The sequence below is a fragment of the Chionomys nivalis genome, chromosome 13, assembly GCF_950005125.1.
Source record: "Chionomys nivalis chromosome 13, mChiNiv1.1, whole genome shotgun sequence".
In the NCBI taxonomy this organism is placed as follows: Eukaryota; Metazoa; Chordata; class Mammalia; order Rodentia; family Cricetidae; genus Chionomys; species Chionomys nivalis.
In genome coordinates this window covers 40,794,762-40,809,188 of record NC_080098.1, presented here as the reverse complement: position 1 = coordinate 40,809,188, position 14,427 = coordinate 40,794,762, and the positions used below count along the sequence as shown (strand labels likewise).

Below are 14,427 nucleotides of genomic sequence, written 5' to 3'. Positions count from 1 at the left end.
TTCAAGGCTTTCATGTTCTTAAAGAGTTCTAGGGACCAAAAGTAGGTTGTGAATTACACTTTTAGAATTGTTTGAAATGTTTTTACTTCATCCATAAAAGGCTGTTTTTGCTTGTTTGTTTTTTCTCTCATTCTTGCCAACAGGTGCCAGCGTTCTCCTCACACACAGTGACACTATTGGGGGGAAGAGAAGGGGCGGAAAGTGCATGGGGCACCATTCTAAGATGACTGTTCCTGAATAGGCATCCACAAGCCAGCAGACTTCCTCAAAACCGTGCCTGCACTGGAGTGGGCGGCAAAGTGAGAAGCTTCTGGAAGAGTTCACTCACAGAAAAATCCACTTCTAGCATGTCTATCAGGTGGAAGACTCAATGCATCTCACCAACTGGAGCCTCTTGGGACCAGAGGCCAGCCTGCATGTCTAGAGAGGATGCCAGCTAAGGAACAGATCACTGCTCTGGTAGATGACCAGGTCTATAATGCACTGTCACCTACAGTCGAGAATTCCTCCCCAGGACCAGCCTGTGGGAGGCTGAGGGAGAGAGCAGATCCGCCTCATCCAGGAGCCCCTCCCAAGTCCCGGACAGCCAGAGCCTGCCTAGTTCTTTGTTTCTTTACCAGTTCATCACAGATTCCCACTCAGGACACAACAGATTCCATTTTAGATCCATCTGAAGAGCCACGACCCTCTCCAAGCAAAAGAACCACTCTTATTATAAGGGTCCAATCAATGCACTCCCATGCACCCCTGTTTCACACGATTTTCTTTATAAATTCAATGATCATGCTTTCTCCTCCCACCCCCATCCCCACAAAATATTCCAAAGATACTATAGCACTTTTCTCTCACAAGATAGGAAATCACATTCTTACAAAACACGACAGCAATGAAGCCTCAAACATCAGAGACAAGAGAACAGATCTTAGGCAGAGATGGAGAGTCAAGTTCAACCTCCGCTCTCTGCATCCAAGCTGAAGGAAACACCTTCTCTCTCACGCTTGCCAAGATCATAGCTCCTGTGGAATTCTGCATTGTGCCTGGGCGTCCTCCTGACACCTATCTTTTTAAGTTTGCGGCTAGGAGGTCTGCCAGGGCAGTGACCTCTCCTCTCCCTGTGCTTATCCTAGCCGCTTATTTACAGTATTGTTCACTTGTCTGTCTGTGACTACTGAATATTAAAAATGTTGTCACTAGTGTCAGAAATTTAAACCCCAGGGAGCAGAGTATTAGCTCGAAGCACTCCATGTCTGGTCCAGAGCCAATGTCTAAATGTAACTTTGCAAACCCCCTGGGTTTCAGAGGGCTGGAGAGATGTAACACAGAGCCCTTTCACACATGCTTTCTGGCTGCTAAAATCTTCCTGACTGCATCTCAACTCATCTCTGAAATTGATTTGGGAAAGCTCATTTCCATTTGGACACTGGTTTCCTGAAACGGGGTAAGGACATGACCTAGCCCAGTTGCACATTTCTGAAACTGAGAACAGCGCTGCACAGAGAGAAGATGCTTCCTTCTGCGGCCAAAGGTCTGAAGAGTGACAGACCGTTCTCATAACGTCCCTCTTCTCAATGCAAGCGCCAGCTATACCACCTGGCAGCTTCGAGCCCCATGCCCGCACTGTTCTCTTCCTTGCAGCATCATACAGGGTTAATTCTTACTAATTTAGTTTGTCCACACATTTTCTTCTAAATGAACCAATACCAGGAAGACCGGCCAGAACTCCACTCCTCACGCTAATCCTAACTAGATCGCCAACATCCAAATATAATTTACAATCAACTACAGATCCGACCAGGAGCAAACAAAGCATGCAGCCTTTTGAAACAGTCTCCCACATCACGGGAACCCTTGCATGGGTTTCCTTCCATGTACTCCCTCCAAGCCGGCTTTCTAGGCAGACAATAGAACAAAGCTACATTCTATTTCAGCCCGCTAATACCAGTGCACAGATGTGTAAGACAGAGGTTTACTCACCAAGCGTCCATAAGTCCATCTTCCCCAACAGCACACACTGCTTCTAAGCTGCTGCCACAGATAGGACTTAGAGTCGTGCCCCAGAAGGACAGTGTGCTGGAAGACCAGATGGCTCCCCAGTAAGCTTGTTCAAGAAACAGGTTTCCAGTTGAGCCATGTGAACAGAGACCCGCTGCACACCTTCGAATGGAATACGCTCCGAGTCCAGAAGAATAAGCATGTAGCTTTGCTTATGTTTATGGAGCTGAAGCCCAGGGGTGCTCCGATTGGCAGGAGTTGTGGAAAGATCAGCCAATCAAAGGGAGCTTCCATTTCAGGGAAACTCCTGCTCATTTATTTAGCATCTTCAGAGATCATCGGCTTTTCTGGGAAGAGCTTTTCTCTGATCTGATACTATAACAAGGAAAAAGATCACTTGTAATTTAATTTCTTACAATCTTTGTCAAGACACAGATAGCTCCCTTTCTTAGTCATTCTCAATGCCTCTCTGCTTTTTCCTATAAAGGACTTAAGAAAGAGAGGGAAAGAAGAGGAATAAGAAGGAGCTGGAGATACTTCACATTCATCAGCCTCCACCTTGGTGGGAAGGAGGGTGGGGGGAGTGCCAGGGCTCAATAATTACTGATTCTGTTGCCATGGAAACAGACTGGCTGCAGCGAGTTGGATTCGTGTAGAACATCTGCTGCCAGACCCATAATCAACTGCAATCTCATCTCTTCCCCCCTCTACTTTTATTTGATTGTAATGCATTCTTCCACCTTCCCCTCACATACAGTTTCTAGACAGAAATGCTACGCAACTGCCTTGCTTTGTAAAATACGGCGTGAGCATCGGAGATGCTCACACATCCAGAAATGTACACAGAAAGAGAAGCGTTCATCCCAGCAGGGGTCCCACGAGAGGATCCATACTCTGATTCCTACTCAAGATGCAGATGAACCGAAACAGCTTCTACCCTAACTGAGATCCATAGGAACTTCTGACCTAACAAACGAGTGAAATATCTTTAAGAAATAATTATTACCTAGTAGCTCTGGAAGACCTCAAATAAAAGTTTGCAATGGTGTCTCTCACAAAGCATTAGCTTGGTGCCTAGAAAGCCTTTAAATATTGCGATGGTTGAACGAGGAAAATTTTGTGCACACGGAGTCTTAGCGTTAGCACTTCACCAATGCACCCCAGACAGGAGTGACCTCCATCAATTTTCTCAGCACATTTTCATTCCTCCCATTTATTCCCCTTCTGCTTGCTTTAAATTCTCCTGGTTGCATGTAAGGCATGATCAGAATTAATGTCAGATTCTGCATGTGCTGCTGTCTTTTTCATTACCAGCAGGGGCCGCCACTGAGCAATAAATGGCTGCATGAATGGCCCTGTCAGGTTCCTTCAAGAGCGGAATCTTAGACATCAATCTCTCATATACATGTCTGTATATACAGAAAATAACAACCATGAAAAAATAAAAGCTATCTATGCTATGACATACTGTCTCTCTCTCTCTATCTCTGGATAGATAGATAGATAGATAGATAGATAGATAGATAGATAGAGCATGAAAAAAGTTAAGATCTAAGCAGATCTGCTGTCAATAGCATCATCACACCCTTAAGAAAAACTGTCTATTCCATAAAGTTCATTGCAAGTATGAGACCTCTGTGGTTAATGACACAAAGCATGTTTCTGGAGGGCTGATACTGAGACAAACCCACTGCATGTCTCTGGCTCTGTGAATCAGATGACTTACCTACTTAGCACCTGTCCTCTGTGCCCAAGGAACAGTAGCTCAGAGCTCCCTCAGTTCCTACTGTGACAACTGGCCCCAATGCCACACCATCTATTCCCTGGTGTTCATCTCTGCCCCACCAAATACAACACTGGATTTGCTCCTTGAAGACTATATGCCCCATATCCAACTGTCTCTTTTTGTCACCGTGCACTTAGGAAGGAATTCTCACCAAGTTCTGCTTGTCAGACACCGAGCTCCAATACTGGCAATATCCTTCACTGTTTTCAGATTTATGGTACCGTGAACCATGTAGCTTTTCTGGTAATCAGTCTTGCTGATTTCTCAACTCTAAGGATACCCACCTACTCTTACTCTCTAAACTTGTTGAGAACATCCAAATCTCCATTTGCCATGCAGAAATATTTTATTCCACTCAGATCCTCCACCAAACAAAATCTATTGTTTTCCAGCAGCTATTGACTGTGTCAGGAAGGTGAGTGACACACTAAGTGACAAGGCTTCTGCCCTGCAGCTCTTGATCTTGAGGACAGCAGACTAACACACAGGGAAGTGGACCTGTGGTGTATGGACAAGATCTGAGCTATATGTGCAATGGGCACAGACAGCAGGTTGGACCTAGTGAGATCAGGAAGTAGGTCTTGGAAGTGGTGCTATCTGAGCCAAATCCAAAATCTTAAAGCCAGTAAACTGGAGGGGAGAGGAACTGTATTTCAGATATGAGGAATACACACCTACACAGGTGTGTGGCATCTTGTCTGGGGCAAGGCGAGTAAGCAGAATCCTAACCACTAGGTGAAAGCACAGGTTTTATTCTGTAAGCAATGAAAATCAGTTGTGGCACTCCATTTAAATGACTTCTTGCTCACCAACATATCAACTTGAGCTTAATGATATATTAACAGATTATGAACATGATTGAAGTAGTCTATTCTACAATATTCTTAATTTGTTGGCTTAGCCTAATGGGCACGACAAAGCTCCAGGAAACATCTTAAGCATTTCACCTGGGTTAACCGATTTAGTCCTTACTACAACCGGGAGAAATATCATCACCATTATTACATGGATGAGTGAACTAATAAGGTTAAAGAATTTGAACACAGCTGGGATTTGAACCAAAGGATTCTGGTTTCAGTTTTTATAAATGGGCTCCATGGCAAACATCTATTTCAGAACATGTCTTACAGTGAAGAGTCCTGGGCTTTATTGCTTCTTCTAAACCAGGACCTCATGGAATAGGATCCCAAGATCTCCAGAGGATTCTTAAAAGCAATTCAGTTTGAAGATCACTGCAGACATACTTGTACAGAGGAAAAGATGAGCAGTCTTCAGTGTATGCCATACAAAAGGGCATTATTTTGAGAATGGGGGTGTGTGTGTCTCACTTTTCCAGGCCATCTCTAAAGACCCATTCTTACAAGACCAAGGCTAACTTTATTGTAGGGGACTGTAACTTCCTGTAGCATTGTGTGACTCAAAGTTAACTCAGGCGAGTATTCGGCACACTACGGTACTCAGCAGTTACCGTAGTGAACAGGCTAATGAAGAAGCACTGAGGCTTCTAAATGTCTCATTTGCCAGGTGGAGGGGTTTTTTAGAGCAACCAGTAATGAGCTTGGTAGATCCTAAAGTCACAGACAGTAAGTGAAATGCTGTAATCACTTCAAGCATCATTATTCCCCCAAAGAAACTAAATTTTGAGACAAAATGCAAAGCTAATCCGCTAATATTTTTAAAGCGGCAGTCCCATGTATTCCCTCTTGTTTATTTATTCAAAGGCGAGCAAAGTACGTTCTTTGACTAGCCTACTTACTCACAGATCTAATGTAGGAAAATAACCAGGCTCTCTGATATTTCGAGAGGGACTTTTCCTAAGCAATGGTCACCAAGGAAACTTGCATGACTACCTGTGGAGTCCTGTCCAGTCGTCCTGCTGCTTAGATCACAAGACGGATGGATACTCTGCTTAGCTCCCTGGGTCTTGGTAGTTCTCTCTAAGCTGGGAGATGGAAGAGCACATAGACCTGTCACCAGGCATCATAATTAGAGTACCGGGTATCTCCGTGAATTCAAAGACAACTCCTTTTACATAGCTATGCACCAAGCCAGTGATCTTTGCTCTTTTGAGTAAGCAATACCAGTTCCCTAGTTCTACATGTTCCCAGGCAGATTTTATGTTTAATATATCCAGAAACATGACTAATGTATCAGATCCGATGTATTAAGATACCTTTGTAATGCTGTTAAATTCTGTTAGGTGATAAACTGTACTTTTTCCCCTTAAAAATACAGTAATTGCTACAGAATGTTTTCTAAACTGACTATTCAAATTTACAAAATAAATAAATAAATAAAACAAAATAAAAAAACTGATATTTGTTACAGTAAGCATCAAAAAAGGAGAAAGATGGTTTTATTTACTTCATTGCAAAGAAGTAACAGTACTAATAACCAATCCATCTGTTTTCAAACTCTTGGTCTAAAACGTGTTGCTTCTGTACCTTCAGCATCTACTTCATCCAGATGCACGTGAATCATGACAATAAACATGGTGATGACGACCTCACAGTGCCAAATACAGCTCTGCTACATGGCTTTTTCTTTGGCTGGCTGGGTCTCTCTATAAGGTCTTGAGAGGGTCATGTCGAGCTTCAGTGAAATTTCAAACAGTGTGTGTTTTTCAGCAAGTTTACCTGCAACTGCATCTTCGTCTTCTCAAGACACCTCTCTTGTATACACACCACATACTACACACATACCACAATTTATATACATCACACACATACTGTTTACATACATATCACATACACATACATACCACATACACACCAGATACACACCACATACACATCCACACCACATACACCACAGACACACACACTTCACTTCTAAAACACAACCAAGCTGATTGAAGCTTAGACTAGTCCATCTATATAAGGCTCTCTGGTCAGAAATGGAGACACCTCCTAAGCAAAGTTACTACTGACTCAGTTTACCTCATTCCAGAGACATGAGAGATAAAGCTGTCCAGTCATTTGAGCTGAGTAGTATAATAATGTGATTATTTTGCATAATATATTTGAAATACAAAACATATGCAAAATCTTAATTGAACAAATCAGAGTAACTTTTTTCCTCAGGGGAACAAGATCAATAACTGCTCGCAGAATGATTCTACACACGGATAGCTGCTTGCCATCTCACTGACATGGAAAGACAATCATAAACAGAACATACAAAACCTGACACTCCACCACTGTATCATGAGATGCCAGGCCGGAAAGCTCTTTGTGACAGGGCAAGACATCCAGAGGGGAACAAAACCACCAGCAAATGAATGTGCCCATTTCCACAAGCTAACATCATAAGGTCTCCGCTTCCAAACGGAGAGAGTGAGGTTCAACACATCTAAGCGCCTGGTTTTCAACCTTGTATCTAGAGTTGGGGGATTTTCAGAACAAAGACTCCGAAATCTGTCTGAGGAGATAGCATGATACTGTCACAGAAATCCCAAAGCAAGCCGCCAGAGTGGGATTGCTCCCACTGCATAGAAGGCTGAGTTATTCAAAATGCGGCAATAATCTGGCGGTATTTCTTTAGACTTTGCTATAATGTTATTGCCCATGAAAATGCCCAAAGTGTAGGCAAATTCTACAAATGCTGTGAAATAAAACCTGATCCACAAATTACAAAACCATTTCATAACCCACACCTTCCTTCATTCCTCTCCCGAATGACAGGTGATTTCCACTCACGGGTTGGAGGGCAGGTATGGGACCTTTAGGACAAGGCAGACTTGACGGAGTGGAACAGGCTGACCTGAGGAACATGGGAGAACGGAGAGGAGGACTGTCTGATGTGACACATTTCTAACAATCCTGAGTGTCTTGGAAAGGAAAGCTGGGAAAATTCAGAGCTCAGCATCTTGCCAATTCAAGTTTTCCAAATATGCCAGGGAAACACATTCCAGAATTGAATGCTGAAGAGAATCGTGCCAAAAGGAGAAATGAAAATGCCCAAATTCTCAGTTCAATATTGCCAAGCATGTCCCTGGCAATATGGTGGCAAAAAGCTACTGGGTCAACAGCAGGCTACTCTATCATGGTGCAAAACGGAATCGGTTTCCGTGCCATTGTGAAAAGGGGGTCTTGGGGGCTCTTACCACACTCGTCTCAGTTTTCAGGCCTTTGTGGAGTTTATCTTTCCTAACCCTAAAACACATCAATTTCACATGGAAGTATTTCCATCTTGAGGAAGAAAACACTAGTTTTTGATATTCTTATCCTGAAGACTAATTTCATCTAAAAATGTTAGAGATTGCCGGGCCGGTGGTGGCGCACGCCTTTAATCCCAGAACTTGGGAGGCAGAGGCAAGCGGATCTCTGTGAGTTCGAGGCCAGCCTGGTCTACAAGAGCTAGTTCCAGGACAGGCACCAAAGCTACAGAGAAACCCTGTCTCGAAAAACCAAAAATAAAAAACGTTAGAGATTAAATCTTGGCTACTCTGTTTCATCAAATTTGTAAGCACTAGAGGCTACTGCTTTCTTGGACTTTGCAGTTTCGGTTTGAAAGGCACATCAGTAGGCCAAACGCGACACATCCTGATCCTGTTGCTGCATCTGAGTAGGGTACAGTAGGCCTACGTGAAGGATGACCAGAGCTGAGCAGAAGAGGAACAAGAAAATGGAGCAAGTGACTAGACTCCTTCACCCAGCAGGTAAAACTAGTGCAACATGCAGGAGAGAGTTAGACAACCAGAATCAGAGAAGCCACACGGGAGATGGAGACAGGACAGACAAAGCAGATGGGTTTACAACAGACCCAACAGTTCTTCACAGAAACACAGCGGGGTGTGTGCATAGGGGTGCTACATAGAGCAAAGATGTCACCTAAGAATTCTAAAGGGACATAAAAACAGTTATTTTTATTTTAACCTCGGGTAATGAAAGTGGCTTTCTCAGGAGCTAGCACTGTCACAAACATGTGTCTGGAGTTGCACTGCACAGCCGAAAGAACTCTCAGCACACTAGAGACATGATCCCAACAGTGTGCTTGGCCGCAGCTAAGCACTGCTGCCCTCACAATGATGGGCTGATTGATCTCAGCCCCAATTCTTCCCCATCAACTGCTTCCAATGACCATATGTCTTCAAACTGAACCCCATCCACTTTCAGCTAAAGGCACCTGTGAGCCTCGCCCCTGGACAAACCCTCTTGACTCGGTACTCCCAGCTTTCCCAGGAAACAGGCCCTATGACCTCATTTGTACAGAAGTTAAATTGAGATAAAACATAATCTTTTTTTATCACTTTGCTACTTGCTTGCATATTTAAGTTTCCAACTTCAGAATGTGGTTAGGTTGATGACACAAATAAAAAATCGGTCCCAAGAGCAATAAGCAATCCACTAATATGCAGGACAAAAATGTTCCTCTGCTCTGTCAGGTCCTCCCAGGGAGAATATCAAGCGTGGTTTCCGAATAGCTTGTCTACAGTTCCACCAGCTCCCTGGCAGGCACGAGAATTATGGAGCAAATAGTTCAAATAATCACCAGTGTTGAATCATGGATAAATGTTCTTGCTTGGGCTGCTGTGGAATCTATTTTATACTAGACATCTAGGCTCTTCAGAAAGTACACTGAAAAAATATATCTCAACAAAAATTTCAGTCTGGGGTAAGGCGACTGGTCTTAAACTAATATTTAGAAAGCATTAATAACATGCTTTCATGTGTTGGCGTGTGCTTCTTTCAAGTCATCAGAGTTGGTTAATTTTTCTTCATGTATTCCATTATATTTCATTTTTCCCCAGCCTCTCATAGACTTGTTTTCTGCCCAATGAGCTCTGAGTCATAGGTCAAAGCTCTCCTAAAAGTAGTACTTTCTGTATCTTTGGGTCATTTCCGTATAATGTATATGCTATTGCTTTGCCCATTCATTTTACTGTGAGGTTACACCCACTCAGAGCTACCCCGGGTACCCTTTAGAACTCAATTTATTATCTAAACCCCAGGAACGCCTCTAAGTGCCTGATGGAGGATGCTTCAGCCATGATACGGATTGTTCTGCTCATCGTCATGGACACTGAGGAGATGAGGATCTCTGAAAGCATCCTGGTGACTCATGGCTTGTCTCTCCTGCCTCCTCCTCCCACTGCTGCACTCCAGTCTGAGCAGGAGGAGGGTGTTCTGGGAAGCACTCCTGCCCATCCCCCACCACGGAAACCCAGCAGTGTCCTTTCCTCCGAGACTTGCACATCTGCTTAGTGCCTCCTTCCAGTTAGTGAATAGACTTTGAATCCAGTCTCAGATGACTTCTGATTTTAGCATCAATCAGTTTCAAGATAAGATGCCAGGCACTGGCCGAGCTACTCTGACCGCGCTGTATTTCACATAATAATCAACAACTGTAGTCAAACTTTAACATAGAGGATCAAGATCAAGAAGCTCCCTAAGACTTGCTGAATCACGGATTAGACCACACCTGTAGCCTGGTAACAATTCTGCACCCACAGAAGCACACGTTTCCTCCTTCTAGAATGAAGAGCATGCATATTTCATGGAACTGTAATCTTGAAATAAACTAAAAAATAAATACAGTATAAAAGAAACCATTGTTAAAATCACTTAATCTTTTGTGTTTTGACTTAGTTGATATACATATATATATATATATATATATATATATATATATGCATCCTGTGTCCTATATTCCTCTTATATAAAGTGTTTTCTGACATTTAGATAGTCACAAAAACTCTGAATGATGGAAAATCCTAACACAGAAAGAAATGTATTCATAGATTACTTTCATATACTTGCTGCTGTGGGGGGCACTTTCCTGTTTTTCTCTTGAAGTCATAGAGATATGAACAACTGTGAACACACCCTTGTTTCACTGTCACCCCTCCCACCACACACGTGACCCTCAAGTTCTAGAGACTTGCTTTGTGATGGAGACCATCAGGTGCTGGTTTATTTCCTAAAAAGAACTTTATCTCCACAGACTTTTTAAAGGTTTAGTGAAATGTCAAGGTTTCTGGCAACACACAGCAATGGGTTACCCATGGCCCATGATGGTGTGCCAAGGACAAAAAAATGCAGCTCGTTTTTCGGGAACTCATGGTGTTCCAGGAAGCCAGCCTCATAGCCAGCTGGTGGCCTTGATCCTCGGGCCCACAGTGATGTGTGGGGTGTGAGTGTGCTTGTGAGCCTCCCGGCTTCCCTTCTCCTTGAGGTCACAGGCCAGTGCAGATCATCAAGAGGCTTTTGTCAGGTAGTAAATTCCACAAATGAAAATATAAAGGTATTTTAATATGGAATAAAATCTTTATCTTTTCATCCAGAAATATCAACCCCCCACCCTATCTTCAAGGAAACCATCATCACTAAGAGGCAGACTTTTCAGTCCTGTTTTTGCCTTTTGCTTGCTGGCTTGATCTGTTCAAGTGCTACAAGGTGTGTGCGTGTACCTGGGCAAGTAGTATCAGTCACTGAAAAACAGAAGCATTTATTTGCTCTTATGCTCATCAATTTCATGCTACTTAGTCTCTATCTGTTGACCATTTATAACTTTTATTTTTCTTTTTGTTATATACCTTGGGGTAGAGAAATAAGAATTGGTTCTTGAGAACAGAGTCCAGAAGAAGAGGGCAGAAAGAAAGGCTAGATAATTGTGTCCAACATGATATTGTTTTCTTTACTTTCTGGAATTCTACAGAGGGGTTTCAAGGTGGAATGAGGTGAGTCAGGAGTGAGGAGATCCTCCTTTGAACCATAGACAAAAGTTCAACATATGGTTGAGTGTTCAGTGCAGCAAGAAAAAAAAAAAAGAAAGAAAAGAAAGAAAGGAAAAGGCCAGAAGACCAGTAGCTACTCCGGAGACTGAGCTAGAAGGACTGAAATTTCAAGAGCTCTTGGGCTACAGAATGAATTGAAGGCAAGTTTGGATAATTTAGCAAGACATTAGAATGAAAAATAAAAATGGACTATGGATGTAGCTTACTTAGTAGGGGATTCTTTGCCTAGCATGTGCAGGACCCTGGGTCCAGTCCTAGCACATTACAACCAAACTTGCCTGTACTTCAGAGGGGACAGTTATGCCTGCCTCAATGGGAGGGACTGCAGAAACTAAAAAGTAGGGAGTTGAAAAGAGAGGGAGCTGAAATACTTGAGGATTTAGTGTGTGTGTGTGTGTACCATGAGCTTACCTGGTGCCTATGAAAGTCAGAGCAGGGTGTCATATCCCCTGGAACTATGGTTAGAGATAGTTGTGAGTCACCATGTGAATACTGGGAATAGAACCTGGATCCTCTACAAGAAAACCAAGTGCTCCTAACCTCTGAGCTATCTCTGGAGCCCCTGAAGAGTTTTAAATGTGGAGAGATAGCTATGGATGGTCCAAGTCCAGATTCAGGAAAGAACAAAAGGCAAACATAGTCTGCAGAAGACATGAAGACTTCTGCAAAGTCACAGCACCAGATGGCAGATGCCCTTTCTCAGATACTGGCAGTTGGTAGGATTGGGGACCCCCTAGGAAGGAGAAGTAAGAAAGTCAGAGATTATTCCAGGGTTTGAAGTCAAGGAAACCAATGGGCTCTTAGAGTTAGAGAACACTAAAAGCCAGTTGGGACAAAAACAAAAATGACAAGACTCATCTTTGATTTACCAGTTGTAGGGGTCTGTGGACTAGCCATGAAAATGGAGTTCGGGAGACTCAAGGGACTTTGAGTGGGCAGAAGGATGTAATACAAGAGAAGAGCAACAACAAAAAGGACAGACTTGAGAAAATGTTTATGCTAAAGATGTCAGAAAGTGGTAAAGGCAGCATTGCTTGAGTCCAACATGTCAAGGACCCCAGGACCACAGGGGTGGGACAGCCACACTGTAAGAATATGGGATGGGACTAGTTTTGGGGAGAGATTCTCCAATCTGGCAATCAGGAACTGGCTGCTTCTCTAGGCAGCCGTCTGCAGCAGGGACAGCATTTTTTCCTGGGGGATTTGTCCGCAGAGACAGAACAAGAATTGAATAAGACCTCAGAAGAGAAACAGCATTGGGAAATATCATATAAGGCTAGAAATGGTTTGGTTCAGGATGAAGAGAAGAGATTAGAGTAGGGGAAATGCAAATAAACATGGTAAGGTAAGGTTTAGTTTGTCATTGGCTGTGTCTGTTTTTTTCATCAGAACTTTATTCCAACCTTACATTCACATCAATTGTACAATTCTGACCCTATTTTTGTTCTAGATGACATGTGTTGTGAACCACTGTGCTCTGGGCATGGGGTGGCCCTCTGGAGTTCACAGCATTAGTGATTACTCACAGTCCACTTGTGGGCCGCTGGACCTATGACCTTTCTGTAGCGGAGTGAGGAGAAGAGCCATACCCCTCCAATCCCTTCAGGGGCTATCTGTGCAGTTAACAATTGCTGAGAGCGGCAGTCTGTTCTTTGGTGGTTTACATATAAGTTGCTCATACTTCTGTAGGCATGCCTCAGCTATGTTCCTGCAAGAAACTCCAATTCAACTCATTGCTTCACAAAGCTAGACTTGAGTAGAATCATTTCTTTGGTCTGTTGTTGAGGCTCTATGCTGGAGGAATGAATGTTAGTTGACACCTCCCCAGGAAAAGTTAGGCAACAACACAGCATGTCTTTTGTGGCTAAAGAGGGATTTCAGTGTTCACTACTGAAGGTTAGCGTCATGATTCTCATTTTTGGGTATAGTTTGTAGTTTCGCTTATCTTGGATTTTTCTAAAAAATACACTAGTAATTGAATCAACAATAATTATTTTGTATCTTTCATATAACTTTTCTCCACATAGGTCTCTCCATGTGTATGAGTATTGTGTGGATCCTCTGCACATGTGTGCCCTTTGTAAGCCACCATACGACAGTCTTCACGGGGGAGGACAAGGGACCACTGGGGCCAAAGGGCTGCAATGAAACAAAAAAAGCCTGAAATTTGGGACTGTTCTTCAGAGGTCTCTATGCATTCATTTGTCAAAACCAGTAGATTCCATGACTAAAGAGATTTTCAAGGGCCAACAATTATTTTATAACCAGATTTCTCTTCCTTTGCTCTTATATACTCTTAGTGAGGGGAGGATAGAGTTTTCAGTAGATTAATATGTAAAAAGGAAAAAAGGTAGATCAAAGTAGCTCTGTAAGGTGCCTGCCTTGGCGTGATGCAAGTGTAGTGGGGGCTTCCGTGCAGTTGTAGGGCACTGAGAGGAAGAGATTGATAATCAACGATAAAACTGATAGCTGGCATTGCAGAGGTGCAGAGCAGCATTGCAGAGGTGGCCAGGAGAGCACAGTTGAATGCACAGCAGAGCTGGCCATGCAGGTGTCGGGACACGAGCTCTGCCCGGGAGACTGGTGCTAGCTAGCCAAATATGAAGAGAGTTGAAGTAGAGCCCATGCTTCCTTATGCCCCTTCTGGGACCTTTCCACTTCCAGAAGGCAGCGCTTTACATACATTAGGATGAGCCAGAGGGAACAGCTAATTTTGCATTGCATAAATGGTTTAATATTGGCCATTCCAGGTGGTTACATCTCAATCGGCTCATTTAACACTCACAGCTATTCTATTAATGTTCGTATTTGACCGATAAAGAGACAAATAACAAGACAGGTTAATCACCCAACAAGGAAATGCTGGAGCTGGGACTGAACTCCATTCCATGGGCTCAGAGTCAGTACTGCT

At 43.2% G+C, this 14,427-nt stretch overlaps 1 protein-coding gene across 5 annotated transcripts in view; it reads right to left on the bottom strand.

Annotated features, from left to right (window-relative positions):
- Elmo1 (engulfment and cell motility 1) overlaps positions 1-14,427 on the bottom strand; it is a 522,491-nt gene that overhangs the window by 127,099 nt on the left and 380,965 nt on the right. Inside the window, exon 1 of one of the 5 annotated variants that reach the window (XM_057787438.1) lies at positions 1,975-2,207. The exons of the other annotated variants lie outside the window; for them this stretch is intronic. The gene's annotated coding sequence lies outside the window, so the exon portion shown is untranslated. Of the gene's footprint in view, positions 1-1,974; positions 2,208-14,427 lie in introns of those variants that run through there. 5 annotated transcript variants of the gene reach the window in all.